Below are 6,752 nucleotides of genomic sequence, written 5' to 3'. Positions count from 1 at the left end.
AAAAATTTTAACTGATTTATGTTGCCAAATAAGACTAATGTTTAAGTAGCATTCACTGTTATCAATCAATTGCTTTTAAATGTAATAATGAAAAGCAAGTTTTAAGGCAACCATCTGAGAATTTTAAAATACATAAGTACCGTATGACAATTTTTCTGATATCATTTCGAACTGATTTATCAATATTTACTGATTATCAGTGATTTGGAACATCAAGTTCTGTTTCCTGCAATAATTTACTGAGTATAAGAATTCAAAATTTCAAAACTTAGCATACCGATATCCTAAAAACAGTGCGAAAAGTATTTTTTCGTTTTCAATTTCTTTAATTAGCTCCTAATAACGAGCTCGCTCCTTTCTATTGAAAGGTCATTTGTTACAGTGCAAATATTTTGTTGCTACTGGAGAATTCAACGATTTTCTCATTTAATCCAATTAATAATCGATATCATATCTTTCATTCAGATTAACCTAAGCAGTAAGTATTAAATATCTCACAGTAATAATATGACCATTATTTTAGTTAAAATTTTTTTCAGCAAAATTTCAATTCATCCGATATTTTTATCGTAGTAATCGAATTCCCTCTCAGTGAGATAACTTGACATTTGACCTGGCAAGTATTTGACAACTCTTAATGAGAGCAGTGAAAGCTTGATCAATCTATCGTTTATGTTTTCGTCATACGACAATTATGTCTCTTCATTTTATCTTTTGTTCTGATTTGGTGTTGGCTAATTTTTATCATTCTAGGACAAGACTGAAATATTATTTATTCAGATTAAAAGTTAAGTTTTTTTGTAAGTTTCATTCCTCAGATCAAAGTTTTTTTTTGTATCTGGAACCATTTTGTCCTGATTTTCCTCACTTTTCTGCTAATTTACGATCATTCTATTCATTCATCCCATATTTTATCATGTTGAATCATCCATTGTCAAAGGTAAACGACACTGTCTGCAGGAAAAATCACAAACGGAAATTTTAACCCTTTTGCATAATAGAGGAAAACATTTAGTTCTGATGAAATTATTGAATTTAATTCAAAACTATTTTGTACGAAAATTAAAATTAGTACGAATACATTTTAAAAATTGTAATGGTTATTATAATAATTTACTTGCAACAATAAATCATCAAAGGACAGGAAGTGATGCTATTAAATTGTTTATGACAATATTTGAAATCAAAACAGACGACAAATTGTTTTCATCGAAAGCTGATTTATCGTAGATTATTAGTTAATTAAGCTTAACTGGCAAATTGGAACCTCTTCAAACTTCCATTTTTGACTACAGTAAAATTGTTTCAATTAATTTGAGTGAAGAAATGTTCATTGTTTATTCTATTGTCTCGAGCAAAATTTAATTTGATTATAATTTGAATTTTGACTCATTGACAATTTAAATTTAATTTATTTTCAATTTAATCAGCAATATTGCAAAATCACCGTTGCAATAAATGAGCAAATTTAAATTCCGACAAATGAATGAATTTTAAATTCCGGTGTTTAATTACCCATTAATTACACGTAAAAATGTTTGTTAAAACGTGGAGCATTAAATCGATTAAAGCTTGTTTGCTTCATTTCCTTTGCAATCAGAGAGATGAGGTTGACATTTTGACTGGTCGCTGGTATTGCTGAGCAACGTACCTGTTAAGGTCACTGCTGCGACAACATCACATCATCGGCTTTTCCAGTGCAGGTGTCTATATGAATATTGTGATATGAAAGTGCACCTGAGCTTTTTTTCCTTTTGTTTCTGTAATTGTAATATGTTCACAAGTTGCTCTATTATTCTGAGCAAAATTCAATTTAGTTATAATTTAAAATTTAATTTATACATTTAATTAGCTATTTTGAACATAAGTAACATCATAGGTTTGGAAGAACATCACCAATACATATATTTATGCCAAGGCAGACAATACAATTAATTAACTAAACAATCGATTGCTCTCTCTCTCTCTCTCTCTCTCTCTCTCTCTCTTTCTCTCTCTCTCCAAACAATCCATTTATGGATAAAGGATTAAATTACAAGTAGCAGTTGAAATGTTGTATACCTTGATCTTTAATTAATTAGTTCTGCTGCATTCTCGCGATAGATTTTGTGTTTGTATTAAAACAATGATATTGGTTTAAAAAAAAATACTAACAGTTGAGAGATCGATTGTGTAGAAGGTGCTTGTATAGTTGGCTGTCGTTGGCTCTTTTGAATTATTTATTTGGAAGGGCCTATTCCAAAGTTTTTTGAAAGTATGAATTATTCCATTAGTTTTACTCGGACCAAACATGCTTGTTAACCATTTGACTCTTCTGAAGTTCCCCGTGTTATAAAAAGCAATCGCTGACCTTTGTGATCATCGGAATCTAGAAATCCTCAAAATTTACACTATTTAGGAATCATTATTTTGAATTATAAATAAATTTTAATTAAATTTCCATCTTGATTAGTATTTCCAATTTTTAGATATTAACATATTGTTATTTTTCTTTTTTCTGTCCCGTTATATTAAAATTAGGTCTTCTATTCTAATGCATTTGGAGTATTTTTAATTCTGTTCGAAATTTTTATTTACCACTTCCAAAGGAACTAGTAAATGAAAACTTGAATAAGTTCCAATCATTTCGATTGATAAATAAGCTCAAGAATTTAGTATCATTCTAATACACTGTCAACCTTCTATATATGTCACCTAATCTTCATTCATTTTTTTTAGAACTTTCCATTGTTCCTTATCTCTCACGTCGCCTAAATTATTTCATTTATGGATCGTTCTTTTCTTTCCTTTTTTTAAAGTATCTGCGGTACCTGATTGCCTACTGCACGTAACAAGTTACCTGTTAAACTTCTCTTGAAACTTAGGTATCACCATTATGCAACATTTGCATTACTTCTGTGGTATTCTCTCTTCTGCGAGAATTCTCTCAGACATACTATTTCGATGAAACGCCTTCTACGTCGACGAATATTTATGACGGCGGACGAACAATCCCGTTTATTGATGAAGAGTATAAAGAACGAAACTAATCAGGTTTGCAAATTATTGATAGTCTTAAGGTAACCTTGTAACATCTATTTGCAAAGTATAATGGTTAAATCCTACGAAAGATACAGTCTTCAGTGACTGTCATTTTATAAATTTTACAAATCAGCTTCACTCACTTTGAGAAAAGCCTTGACCCATAACATTGTCAAGTAACAGATCTGATACAGCTTATCATGCAGCCAATTCACAGGTATTAATTTTGAAGAATATACTTATAAGATTCAATAATTATCAAAATTTTTCTCTGAGTGTCCATTATCAGCTTCTTTTACCACGTCATTTTCCCCGATGTCATATCCGTTAACAGTTAAAATGAGCAATATTTTGTTCTTCAATTTTCTTCACCTTCTGATTCCCACATCCTTTCATGAATCTTCGTTATTTTCTGATTCTCAACCTTTCATTTGTCATCTATGATTTATCAATTAAAATGCTAAATTAATGATAACACTACCTATATGAACATAATGTCTCTTTTGCAATTATCAGAGGATATGTTATATTTATAAACTGATTTCTGGTTTTAATTGGAGATAAATCTTGTTCCTAAGTCCAAAACATCATGCGCTATGAATTAATGTGTGACATTTAATATTCTCATATATTTTACTACTTCAGTAAGCTAACTTATTTATCATTCAAGATATATCTGCTTTTGAAGATATTGTTAGATAGTAAATTTTCCTTTGTCATCATATCTATTTCTTCAATCTAAACAATGATAATGAAATTTGCATGTCTGTAATGCGATCATAATATTTGGAAAACTAGCAGGACAACAAAGTATTGTCATCGTTTCACCTTCACTGTCACCTAATGTGAAACTATTAAGAATGGATCAAAATTACCATAACAAAAGCCATTAGAGTGTGTGAAAAGTCGATGACCTTATTATGTTGACTCCAACATCATTCTTCCCTTCTTGCGTCGGCATCTTTTCTCTCTGATCCTTACGGAAAGAAATTTAAAAAAAAAAAAAACATTCCACAATCAGATTACAAATCAAATTCTTGAAATTCTACGTAAATCGATATTTCCATACATTTACAATCTCTTACGTCATTTTGTCTGCAAAACATTTGAAAGATTCGAAAACGTAACTCTTCACGTGCGTGAATGTTAATCCTTTTTTTTTGTTTACGTTCTACCAGTCAACTGGAACCGTCACCCAGTAAAGAGTGATTTCTAGTTGATTGCTCGTCTACAGAATATGTAAATCACATCATTGTGATAGGAAATCATGATGATCTTTGATTCAATCCATTTTCCGGTTCAAATATTCGGTTGAAGTAGATATGAATTTTTATTGAAACAAATGTTAAAGCATTGAAGAGAAGAGGAAGAAGTTATTGATTGGTATATTTGAATTTTTTCATCAAAATTTGGTTAGTGGTATATCATAATAGTGTGATAGCAGTAAGGAAGACGATATCTGTTCATTAGTAGGAAGAGAAATGTGCTAAAGTTGTCGTCTGTCATTAATCCTTCTTTCTCTTCGATGATTTATTTCCTGATTGCTTCTTCTGATGCTATCATTAGCCTGTTCTTGGCACTTCTTGTATTCAGTTCAACTTAAATCTGAATGTTTAATGAAACAACTGTTAAGCAATGAAGTGAACGCGAAGAATTTATCGATTTCCACATTTGAATTTTTTCTTCTTTTAAAAATGAAAGGATCGAAGGTTGTAGTTGTGGGAGTCGTGCTCTGTGCGACATATGCCAATTTCAAAAGCATACTAGCCGATAGCGTTCGCTGCTACTAACCAACTTTACTGTACCATCTACTTATTATTACTATCAAAAAATTACTCCAACCATTAAAATTTTAATTTAATTAAACTTTTCAAATTTAATGAATTGTTCATTTAGTAATTTAGCATTTAGAAAATAAGTACAATTTTAAAATTCACAAGTTTTTTTCCTTTCAAATGAACATCTTTAAGCTTACATTTGTTGTGCTTTATTTAAATATTTCCAATTTCTTTAAAATCAGAAAAAAAAAGATTAAGAAAAATTTAATGGAAAAATTAATTGAGCAATTAGTTGGAAAATATTTAGACAAAAAGGAACAATCTGAGATTATCGATTTTTTCCGATCCACGTTCAGTAATTATTGTCACATTTTGCTGTCAGTCTTATAATGATTAGGAGACGATCGATAATTCATATTAAGGATTAATGAACATTTGATTTATTACATTTGTATTTAATTAAACACTAATTCTTTTGTCACTTTGTCAACAAGGTAAAAATTGATTTTTTCTTGAAGGAACTACATTAAAATTATTTCTCTTACGTAATTCTTATTAAAAAAAAATTCTTTAAAGAGAAAAAAAAAACTTGTAAAACCTGCCATCTTATCATATTGTTTTTACCTGCTTTTATGAGACATTTCGCATTTTTAAGCATTTTGTTTGTTATTTAATTTGACGAACAATGATACCATAACCTTATATAAACCTTTTGCTAATGACTCATAGCAATACTTTTCAAATCATTTCATATCGGTTGAGATTATTCGGAAATATCCAGATGGATAAGGTGGTTTATTACTTTTAAGCAGAAACGGAAGATGAAATGAGTGACAGATTAAACTGTTGACTGTTGACATTTATTACATGCAATGATATGTTGTTTACATGAGCATTTCTGCGCTATTTGTCATAGTTGAAAGAAATGGCGTAAATGACCTTGTTGTAAGCTTTTCCCATCTCGAGATCCACCTTCAATTCCGGAATGTGCAAACATTATGCCCGTTTTTTTTTAACACATCTACCTCTTTTTATTGTTTGTTGATTGGTGACTGTTACTGCTGTCACAATGCCATTACCGTTTCCCTGTGGTTTGAATGGATACATTTGTTTTTCATATTTTTTAAAATCCCTTCAATAATAAGCATTTTAGATTTGTAAGTAATCATCAGTTGTCACTGGAAATTAGCTGGCATTTTTGCGAATATAAATTGCTAAATTTTATTCATCAATTTAAGTTTCAAATTTGGTCAGTATTATTCCTGTAACCTTTAACCTTCATTTCATTTTCATATGAATAGACAAACAGTGGGAAACAGTATGCCTCGCTTCATGGTACCATTGTTGATATAAAAAGATGAGTTTTGTGAAGTTGGATGAAGGAAGGCACTAGTCATTGGTACTTGTTAGCCTATATGACAAGTGACGGAAAAAAGCGCGCTTGGACCGTGTATAAATAATATTGGAAGATTGTTAATTATTCATTGTGTTAATTATTCTTAAATTATTCATAGTCTCAAATGAATGGCATTTGTTGTTGTTGTCAACGGTGCTACGATACCACCGTGACAACGGACAGTTTCCGATAGTATTGGACACCTTTAGCTATGAAATGTATAATCCAGAAATGCAGGACAACACTGATCAGTGAATTATTGTTAAATATAGATATTGTTTCATTCACTTATTTGCATTCTATTAGAGGGACTGGTTTATAAAATGTCCTGAAATTTGCTTCCGGAATTTTAGGAAGGGAAAAATAACAAGTGTTATATCAAAGCTTTTTCCTACTATCTGGAGATTTTAAAATGACAGTAAAACTTATTAAGTGTTAGAAAGTTATTGTCTAGCCTTAGTCTCGTACAATGTAATTAAAACTTTAGGTCAAGTTCCATTCATTTAATATCCCACATCTCATAACATTGGTTCATCAGTTGCTTTTGTCATATTTAG

The sequence above is a fragment of the Loa loa genome, assembly GCF_000183805.2.
Source record: "Loa loa unplaced genomic scaffold supercont3.3, whole genome shotgun sequence".
In the NCBI taxonomy this organism is placed as follows: Eukaryota; Metazoa; Nematoda; class Chromadorea; order Rhabditida; family Onchocercidae; genus Loa; species Loa loa.
This window is presented reverse-complemented; position numbering follows the sequence as displayed.